The following is an 11,396-nucleotide window of genomic DNA, read 5'->3' on the forward strand; positions in this document are numbered from 1 at the left end:
TCATGGCTTTAGCCATTTATTTCATAGTATCATAGTATCAGTCAGGGTTGGAAGGGACCACAAGGATCATCTAGTTCCAACCCCCCGCCATGGGCAGGGACACCCCACACTAGATCAGGCTGGCCAGAGCCTCAACCAGCCTGGTCTTAACCACTCCAGGGATGGGGCCTCAACCACCTCCCTGGACAACACATTCCAGGGCTTCACCACTCTCATGGTGAAGAACTTCCTCCTCACATCCAGCCTGAATCTCCCCACCTCCATTCCCCCTAGTCCTATCACTACCTGAGATCCTGAGAAGTCCCTCCCCAGCCTTCCTGTAGGCCCCCTTCAGATACTGGAAGGCCACAATTAGGTCACCTCGGAGCCTTCTCTTCTGCAGACTGAACAGCCCCAACTTCAGTCTGTCCTCATAGGAGAGGTGCTCCAGCCCTCTGATCATCCTCGTGGCCCTTCTCTGGACACGTTCCAGCATGTCCATATCCCTCTTGTAATAGGGACTCCAGAACTGGACACAGCACTCCAGGTGGGGTCTCACCAGAGCTGAGTAGAGGGGGAGGATCACCTCCCTTGACCTGCTGGCCACAATTCTCCTGATGCAGCCCAGGATCTGATTGGCTTTCCGGGCTGCAAGTGCACATTGAGAGCTCATGTTGAGCTTCTTGTCCACCAGCACCCCCAGGTCTCTCTCCTCAGGGCTGCTTTCCAGCCAGTCACTGCCCAGCCTGGATTTGTGCCTGGGATTGCCTCGACCCAGATGCAGGACCCTGCACCTGCCCTTGTTGAACCTCATAAGGTTGGCTTGTGCCCACCTTTCCAGCCTGTCAAGGTCCCTCTGGATGGCCTCCCTTCCCTCCAGCGTGTCTGCCGCACCACACAGCTTGGTGTCATCAGCAAACTTGCTGAAGGTGCACTCAATGCCACTGTCCATGGCACCCACAAAAATTTTTCCACCATAATTTCATCTTCACTGAAATCTCACATTAGGAAAAATGGTCATTGAAGCTATTTGCTTTCCTAATTTGAAATGCTTGTATTTTAACCTTAATGGTTCTCAATATAAGCACCCAGCAGAAATGTTAAAATTAACCCACGAGACAAATTTTAATATAAAAGTATGACCATTTTAATCTTTAGCTATTCCCACCAGCTCTTCATTGTTTTGAGGATCTGTTCAAGATGTCTCTTTTCCTTCACAGATTTTCTTCAGACTACATTTTCATCTAAAGGCTTGACTTCACATTGTATTCCTCCTTAGGAAGTAACTTTCATCAGAGCTGCATGGGTACCAAATGCTCTCAAGTAAGACTGTATTACACACAGCTTTGTTTCTGTTGTGTATATACAAACTCAGATAAAGTCAGTGGAAAATAAAGTCTTATTGGTTAGTACTATGCCAGGATGCCCTGGAGTAAACAGACCATCTACAACACAGAAAACCTCTAACTGTGTCCAAAGGGTGTATTTTGGATAAAGACAAGAGGAAATTGAGTTTTCAGAGGTGAGAGGCTATGGTTTGGACACAAAGCCCGTGGCTACAGGAATACTGACTATAATAGGAATTGTGATGAAGTAACTTCACAGCCTTTCTTCTGGCATGAAAGGGGAGAGAGCATTACATTTGCCTTATCTCTTTTCCCTTACTTGTACATCTCTGAAGGAAGACACCCTGCTAAGTTGTATGCTTCCACAACAGCTTAAAGATTCTTGCAACTAGGACAAACACAAAGACTTATCAGCTTTCTCTAGCAGCTCCAAATTGAAGCTGTAATGTTCCTGAGTTTTCCACTCCTCAATTAGCATAATTCTACAATCTGTGCTTTGTTACAGTTTTACTAACATTTTGTATATAATTGCTTGTAAGCTGCTTGTTACCCAATCCACACACACTCCTCTCAATCCTTCCATCTAATCCTATTGCTTTCCCATTTGTTTTCAAACTTCATATGGTAATACAAGTTTCTGAGGGAATCCCTTTATTTTGCTATAAATTGTGATTAACAGAGGGATAAAAGAACAAAAAGACTGCTGTGACAGCAAGTGACATCTGAAGAAGGCCATAGACTTGCAGAAATGCCAGTTTAGTACCCACTGGTACCAAACTGTAACATTTCAACACCTGTTTGTGGAATACATGTGCTAGCCACTAAGTAGCTGAGAACTCCAGTGGACACAGTATGAACAGCTGTGGTTGCCTCCCTTACTCCCTGTTTTGGGGAGGCTAGTAGGAAATCCATTTACAGTTAGTTAACTTTCAGTTGTCTTCCAAATATTAGGTATTTTAGTATTGCCTGTTGGGACAACAGTATTTCCATTTTCACAGGTAAGTGTTTTGGGCTTGCTGCTTTCTTGAACATTGCCATTATTTTTGATCCATTTAACCCATAATTTCCATGTTTTGTAGCTATAATAGGAAGTGATTGCATAACCAGCTCACACACTTCTGTAGCTGTGCCATATGGTGCCATGGCTTGCATACCCCAGAGTGATGAACAAAAAAGAAAAAAAAAAAAAATCAGAACATAGTCATGAACATTCTGCCCTGAAAAGCTTGTGTGTAGCCAAACCCTCTAACTGGAGCATGCCCACACCAAATTACAAGGCTAAAATATTTCCTCAGAGGGTATCCAAGAAATACGTAAACTCCAAAAACAGTGTTATGTAGGAGGACTTTTAGGAACACTAATGTAGTACATGCCAACCTGCAAAAGCATGCCACAAGCAGGCAAGGCAATGTGATAAAGTTTTCTAGATTAATTTCTATACTTAATAGAATGTTAGAGATTTATGGCCTTTGAGGAATCAAAACCAGTTCATTTTAAAATGACTCTCCTGCCCATTTTGGATGCAGCTATATGTGCTACTTGGTATTGCTCCTTACCTGTCTAGGGAGGGCTTCTCTCATAGATCTGAACACGTAACTTGATAAGAAGGGAAGTGTGGCTCCCTCTTATTTGCCAGAGGTCATAGCAGACTAGAAACACAGCATGATTTCTCATGGTGGGAGAAGAAACAGAACAGCCTTCGCAGACTATCACATCACTATCCTCCCTGTGCTAGACTCTGAGATGGGCCTTCCGCTGTATCCTGACACAGAGCAACACCTGTTGCAAGGGAAAGAAGCCACAATGAATTTCAACTCTTTACCAGCTCACAGAAGGTACCACCTTTTCATGTCATTAGAAAAGTCATTGTAGTTTTGCATATCATAACAATGAAGCTAGTTTTCATAGCATTACCTGTAGCTGACTGCAAAGAAAAAAGGGGGAGGTAAGACAATTTTCTTTAGAAGTAATTAGTCAAGTCACAGCAATCTACTCACAAAAGCATTCATCCTTGGAATTCAATACATAACAAGCTCTGCAGTGCAGCAACACACACTTCAAATAATGCCTTTCCAAGGCATGTTATCCTGTCCCCAAGTTCAATTCCTATTACCCCTATAGGAGGATAATAGGAATTGAACATTGGAGGCAGCTGACTTCAGGTATGACTACTTTCAGTATAGGCAGATTGCAAGACATTGCTTTTCTCAGATTTTAACATCGTTGCCCCAGGTGAAAACTGAACTGGCCACCGAAGTAAGCTACCAATGTATCACAACCTAGACTGAGCAATTGTTCCAATTTACTAAACATGCAACTTAGTTGTGTAGAATAGGATATATGGCTCTTGATTTAAATTTTACCATTTACAGTGTTTAGCCAAAGAACTTGAGAGCTTGAAACAAAAGAGTTTGTAAAGAAAGCTGTTGGGATGGAAAAAGACAGGTCAAGAACTACCTGTCTGGAAGATGTTCATGGAGAGTTTCTCCTGTGTGGAAGAGAGAAATAATGGAGAACCAAGATAAGTGCTAGATTTCTTCCTTGCTAAAATCCTGTTACAATAATATTCTTACCAAAGCACACCAAAGGTTTGCAGGTCTCAGTGCTGGGAGTTGGGAGGAATCTACAAGGTGGACACAACCTCATCAACCAGGTCTCACCCCCACTGCCCTCAGCCAGGTTGCTGGGCAGAGCAGCCAAGGATAGCCACCAGCACCCATGTCCCTGAGCACAGGAACAGCCCAACAGCCAGGACATCAGCCCACAAGTTGGCAAACCACCAGGCAGAAGACATACTAACAGCCTCAGTTTGGGTTAAAATAGGGTCCTCAGCAGGGTGGAGAGAAGCCCCAGGTGAGGCTCATCATCCCATCAATGCCCCCAGGGCCCTCACAAGTCTGAGTGTAACAACTTCCAAAAACCCCACAAAAACAAACACAAAAACACAGGGGAAGGGAAGCATCTTATTAATATCCCTGCTTTTATGCCTTGCAGAGCTAGGAGTAAAAATCCCTTTCATTTCAGTAGTAAAATTTAGCATGTGTTCTCTATCAGGAATGGAGACAAAGGAACTGCTCATGATTTTTTGATTGGTAACTCATCCTTTCCACTCAGGCTCACAGAATGATGTAATCTGCAGGTGATGACAACTGCCTCCAGATTAACTATTGACTGAATTCAGTAAGTGAAACTATGTAATTATATAATATTGTATGCACATTTTCTGAACCTATCTGTAATTTTAATTCTAAGCTTATTAGAATATTGCAAATGGTCTACAACATTACTTTCTGGATGATATATCTAGATGATTTCATTTTCAGTTTTCAGCTAGGGGGGATCAAACAGGAATGTCAAGATTTTTTTCTGCTCCTTTTACTACTGTCTTGTGGTTTTGGTGTTATTTTGTTTGTTTGGTTGGTTGGGGTTTTTTGTAAATTAAGAGTTATTAAATGTTCTAAGGGTTAGAATTGGAGTCTATTTTGAGAGATTTTCTTTTTGCATCTATCTGTCTAGCATGTGCCCAGTTAGGTGCCTTACAAAAAGGTTACATATGGTAAAAGTTGTGTTCAATTGGATGAGGCTCAATAGAGAGGATCACAGACCCTTACTTCACATGCAAAAAAAATGGTTCATGAACAGTCATGCATACAACCACAGGCTAGTTTCTTACTCTTGGTAACTTTGAGGTGTTGAGAGACTCCCACTAGACATGTTTCATGGTCATGCTTCCACAGAAGCACTAAAATCAGTTGGCAATGTCCAAATACAGCCAGCAACTTCTTCCACAAAAACATCTTCAGCTCTGCACAAGCCCAGGCAGACTGGATGTGCTTGACTACTAATTTACAGTAGTTTTGCTGTGGTGGATTTCAGAGGTACTGTGGGTGAGATTAAAGCTCATTTTGGATTATATCATACAGTAATAAAACTTTGTGGGCTAACCTGTAATTCCCAGCAGGTATTTCAGGTTATCAGCAGGTATTAAGTTATCTATAGGCAGCTGGGTGCTATTGTGCAATAGCACTGGACATCTTGTGACTGCATTGCTCTATATGTCTCATACTTCAGCTCCACAGGGAGAATTCAATACTAGTATTTCCAAAAGTGTCTATTTTATCTGCATTATACAGACCTAACTCAGACAAAGCAATTCACAGAAACTGCTTTTAGCCACTTCAGTCTCTACGGCTTGCTCTGATTTTGCTGAAGAAATACCCGAGTCCCTAAAGTCCCCTGCTGCACACATGAAGAAGCTGATGCCTTGACTAAGCAGAGCCTCAGGGCATCCCTGTTCTGCCTCAACCCATCAGGAGGTAGCAAACCTGGCTATCCCGAACCAGGGTTCAGTGTACCGTAGCCAGCCTCTTTCACAGAACAGGCAGGACTGAGCTCACAGCAGGAGTACTCTGACCGTGATCTGTACCTGGAGGGCACATCAAATGCTGGACACTTAAATGGTGGTCTAAAGGCCAAGCAGTTTCAGGCTGTGAATTGTGCTGTTACATATACAATTAATTCTCAGTCTGCAGACCAGGACCTCTGCCTGGAGGAGGCATGGCATTTTCTCCATGTGTCCCCCCCCGGCATACCTTATAGACTTCTTTAGGCATCTTTTCATTGTTCAAATTTTTTTCAGTGTCTATGATTACAAAAGGTATTAAATTGCTCTGTTCCTTTCACAGGCAGTTCTTGGAACTTAGTGACGAGGATGGGTTTAGTCCATTTTCCAGAAAGTGCCTCTGCCAAGGAGAAATGCATAAAAAGAATATGTCATCTGGATAAACCAGTGTTTCCATTACAATCACATAACATCTAATTATGTACTCCATAAATCTTAATATTTTGTTATGAAGCTCATAATAACAAAGTCTGATAAATAGTTTCTCTTCCCTGACCACTACCAATTGAGTAGAAAAAACCTACTTATTTATGATGCTTTATTAATAAAATGTGAATAATTCAAACAGCTTCTTCAGTGAAGAAACAGCAGTAGAGTATATTCCTATTTGCATATAAATGAAATGATGCTTTAGTGTCAGAGTGAAGAATTAAATAATATGAGTTTTTACAGTGCATTCCTGACAGCCTCATAAATATTATGGTCATAAGTTGCATCTTCCTAAAAATCTCATTTTATCTTTTATTACAAAAATATGACCAAAGGGACAAGTCCTGCTTGTTTTACATGTGTGAGTATTCCCAGTGACAACACCATTATTCAGTAAATGATGTTACCAGATTCAGCCTTATGTCAGAAAGTGAAGCAAAAGCACAGCATTATCTATGTATCTATTAAGTGAACAGAATCTCTTATTTAACCACAAGAAAAACATTGTATGTTGATAAAATACAGAGAACAACAAAGAAAACTGTAGCTCTACATTCTAACAGATGCTCCAAGTAAAGACAGTATACAACACAGGGAAAGGAAAAGCACTCAGCTAAAATGCCTAAGATGCCAGTTTTCCCCTTAGTTACACGGGTACCAGTTTGACCAAGCCCAGTGCTCCTATTAGGCTGTAAGCAATCACGGAAGCTGCAGAACATTTAAATGGCTGTAAATGTATTGCTGCTGCTGAGGAAAATGTCGGGATTGTCCAGTTTGATTTCTTCTAAAGGCTGAAAAAGCATCTGAAACACAACTCCAGACGAGCTGTACAGGGACCTGAACTGGATGAAATGGATTCTCCTGAAGGATAAATAAAGGCAAGGGCCAAGGACACTGCTTAAGAAACTCCTCTGAGAGATGTTCAGCACTCTCAGCAGCTGGGAGAAGAAGTGGGTGTCACCATCTCACTATTAACTGTCTGTGATATATTTCTGGCCACAGTGCTGTGCAACTGTGACAAGACAGTCAAATATAGAAAAGGCATACATGGAAATGAAAGCTAAGCCGAGGGTGGGAGGGGAAATTAATTATTTACAGAGGTTAGAAAAAGTTAATACAGTATAGAAATTTATTTATTAAATCTAGAAAAGAGGTATGATGAGAGTAAATAATCTGATCTTCAGTAAACTACAGATAACTATATTTAACCCTGAACTGAGCCTGGTGCACTCAAACACAACATAGCCTGTGTTTGGCTAACCTGCATTTTCCAGAAAGGCACCGAGTTGCAGTCTAAAGACATCAGGAGCCAAGCAATCAACCACATCCCTTAACTGTTTATTCCAAGGATTTATTGTCAGTGGTACTGCATTAGGTACTGAAAACTACACTATTTTAATTTGTTTTATCCCAGCTACTAGGCATTATTCAATGGCCCTTACTTTAAACCTTTTTTTCATATGCATATGTGTGTACACTGTTATCAACTCACCTTTCAATCTTTTTGATCCGGTGGATAGGTTGAAATTTTTAGTTCTGCAGTTGCATGACATTTTCTCTGACTTCAAATCATTCTTGTAGCTCTTCCCTATACTCACTCCATTTTCTTGGTATCTATCTTGCAGTGTGAGCACCAGCATTGTGCCTTAATCACTCCTGGTATTTTGTGCATATGGGTAACATTTGCCACCACTAGCACCTGCACTCTGTTTGTATGTCAAAGGCTGCATGAACCCTTTTCGCTACAGAGAACTCATCAGCTGACTCATCAGTCCTTTTCAAAGTTCTCCATTGTATAGGAGAGTCTAAATTTCTCATTCTTAAGTATATGTCTTCTACTATTTTGTTAAGCCGTAGTTGTTTGGATGAGACCCAGCTTATAGAAGGTCAAGAATTCCTCTGCATTTTTGCCCAAGGTAATTTTTATCTCTATTTTTAACTCCCTTTAAGTAGGCTGTAGAGGCTGTTACATTCTGGTATGTTTTCTGACACCGCAATAATTCTTGACATTTCAGATATAACTGATCAGAAAATACTGTCAGAGACAGCCACTGCCACATCTGAGTGCATATTCCAGGGCTGCGTAGCATTGGGAAGTGCTCATTTACATGTGAGAGCAAAGCTGGCGATCTCAGCTTTCCTCTAAAATGGTTAAGGTATGGAAACAGAAAAGGACTTTACTCCCATGGTTTTAAAATCAATCTCTTCATGTTAGTGCAAGACTCATGAGTCCTGAATGATTGAATTTGACAGTATTCCTAAAGGGCACAATAGCATGAAGAGATTTGTCTCAACCTGGTGCCAAAGAGAGCAAAATTCCACCATAGAATCATATTGCTTAACAAAAAGAATTAAATGTTGGGAAGCATGTGGCATTTAAGCTAATGAAAATCAAATAATACATTTACTAGTCTATACTATCATTATAATTTAATTTTGTATGTGTATATTGAATACTACCAGGACAATGACCATCTTTATTTGTTCATTTCCAAGTAGTTTCTCATTTCTAATTCTAAGTTTCTAATCTATGAGCAGATGTTGTTGGCAGCAGGGGGACATAAGGATCTCCTGCTTCTCTCTGTGCTGGATACAGTATCAATTATCTTCTATGTTTGTCTTTCCCCCACCCCAGATCTGGAGGACAGCACAAACACATGGAGACTTTTAACAGTTTCATTGACCTAGGAAAAAAGTTGAGAGATGTGCTCTAGAATTAACATGGATTCCTTTAGATCTGTCAGCAAATGCAAAAACATGGATTTAGCTGCAGATGCTGGCAGTAATGGATGCACTCACACAGCAATGTTTGGATCCTCTCTTGGCCAGCTCCCAGAGGTGGACTTCAATAGCTTATCAGCTGAAAGGAACATTCTGCATGGGCCTGGCTTGCCGTTTGGTTTCTCATCAGATCCAACCTAGACATTAAGCCACAAGAGAAGAGAGTGCAGCATTAGACATGCTGCTTTGTTTGTCATCTCCAGTTGATGTAATTTCTTCTCTTTCCTTCTGGAAAGTTCCTACCTTGGGGAATTTTTAGCACTGAAAGCTCAGTGTTGAATGAGAAATTTGATCCTCTTCTGTCCCAACTGTGAAGAAGGGGTTTCTTGTTATCCAAGCTAACAGGAATGTCTCAGGCTGTAGCACAGGCAAAGATGTGCAGAAGCAAAGCAGAAGTTGTGTTTTTACCTATTCTACATCCAGTCCAAATAAAGCAAAAATAAGATATACTATGCAAGAATTATAGTGCATACAATCTGTCAGTCTCCTGTGAAGGTGTACATGGAAAGACTTTGATGAAGAGGTGACTTTTGAGATGATACTCATATGAGAAAAGTCATAGTCAATTTGGGTGAACTTCCTCTTTAAACAGAGAAACAAGAAGGTCAAAAACCGGTTTTGGTGAGATAAATGATGGGAAGCATCAAGGCTGGCATTTCTGGCAGACTGAAAAGAGAAGGACAATAAAACAAGAGACAATACTGGATTATATTATAAGGGCAGTTATGCTCATGAGAACAAATAAATGTAAACGTGACATGACAGAGAACCAAAACCACTGGAAAGACAGCATGAGAGAGAGCACAACAGGTTTGAATGAACAAGAAAGGAGGAAATGGAGAGGAACAACTGATAAAGGTGAATTAATGACCTGGGTCTGAATGAAAGTTATTTTTGGTGTTGGAACCAAGGTAAATTGAGTATTTCAGGGAAAGAAGACACTGCTAGATAGGGTCTAGATCAGAAGATAAAACAGATTTTTTGCTGTGTATGAATGCCACTGAAGTGATAGGGAGAAAGGTAGTATGGTATGATTGTCAGAGAAATGCCAGTAATGGGAATTATAGAAATGGTGATGATTCAGTATTCCACATAATGACAACTCTAAAGCAGAGTTCAGGAAGTTGGCTGAAACCCTGACCTGGCCAGGAGGCAGCACAACTAAATCTATAATCCATAAATAACCAACAGCTATTTGCAAGTATTAATCTGAAAATGTAATACATGTTTCAATACAGTATTCAGAAATGTCTGCAGGTACGATAGTCCCAAGAAGTTAATTTAGAGTGACAGTGCCTGTCTTTAGCACTACGACAAGCCTGTGCTCATCAACATTTACACCGTCCGTCTAACTTCTGTATGATCACATGGGTAAAATAAAGAACAGAATTTGGTTCCCCAGTATTAAGAGTGTCTAATGGAGAGCTATGAGGATGATTGAAGGCCTGGAATATCTGTCCTATGAGGAGAGGCTGAGAGACCTGGGGCTATTTAGTCTGGAAAAGAGAAGACTGAGGGAAGATCTTATTAATGCTTACAAATATCTGACGGGTGGGTGTCAAGAAGAAGGTCCTAGTCTCTTTTCAACGGTCTCCTATGATAGGACACGGGCCAATGGATACCAACTGGAACACAGGAAGTTCTACCTCAAAAATTAGGAAAAACTTCCTCAAGGGTGACAGAGCACTGGAACAGGCTGCCCACAGAGGTTGTGGAGTCTCCTTCTCTGCAGACTTTCAAGACTTGCATGGATGCTTTAGGTGATTCTGCTTTGGCAGGGGTTTGGACTCAGTGCTCTCCAGAGGTTCCTTGCAACCCTTATCAATCTATGATTATATTAATAGAATATTCTTATGAATGAGATCTATGCATTATCAAATGCAGAACAGCCTAGTCTTTAACAAAAGTAATGCTATTTTACTTCAAAGAAAAAAAGAAAAAATAATTACCAAAACAGATAAAAGAAACAAAGTGATAAATTCTTTTAATTTGCAAACAGGCAGCCACATTCGCTTTGGCAAAGCCCATGCACTTTTAAGTAACAGCAAAACACAATTCCAATTAATGGTCTCTTTCTCTAGTGCTGTTCATTGCGGATCAGTGGCTGCAGCACAGACCACGCTCTGAACGCCTGTTTTTCATTTTGAATTCCGGGCTGTCCTTTTCGTTCTGTAATTGGGTAAAAAGACAAAGCTGCAGGCCAAGCTTCGTTCTCCGTTAACACTGGGGTAATGGAGAGTCGTTTCATGGCCTCTCGACTATTTAACCGAATTTATAGCAAGGCTAAAGTGAGGTGTTATGCAGGGCCCAACTGCGTTGCAATATGCCCACGTAAAAAATGAAAACTTAACGAGGAGCTGACTATTGTTGCACAGAGCACGAGTATCTGAAACAGTTCAGGACTCCAGGCGCTGTGGACTCAAGCATTCCGAATCACAAAACACGCTCAAATCGCCTCC

The 11,396-nt window shown here is 41.1% G+C and overlaps 1 protein-coding gene across 1 annotated transcript in view; it reads right to left on the reverse strand.

The window, feature by feature from the left end:
* HFM1 (helicase for meiosis 1) overlaps window positions 1-11,396 on the reverse strand; it is a 73,280-nt gene that overhangs the window by 50,115 nt on the left and 11,769 nt on the right. Inside the window, exons 3-5 of the mRNA XM_068141243.1 lie at window positions 5,918-6,067; window positions 3,783-3,813; window positions 2,882-3,104 (exon numbers count right to left, since the gene is read on the reverse strand). The gene's annotated coding sequence lies outside the window, so the exon portion shown is untranslated. The remainder of the gene's footprint in view (window positions 1-2,881; window positions 3,105-3,782; window positions 3,814-5,917; window positions 6,068-11,396) is intronic.

Source organism: Melanerpes formicivorus, unplaced genomic scaffold (assembly GCF_026170545.1).
Source record: "Melanerpes formicivorus ecotype bairdi unplaced genomic scaffold, bMelFor1.0.p_v2 SCAF_7, whole genome shotgun sequence".
Lineage (NCBI taxonomy): Eukaryota > Metazoa > Chordata > Aves > Piciformes > Picidae > Melanerpes > Melanerpes formicivorus.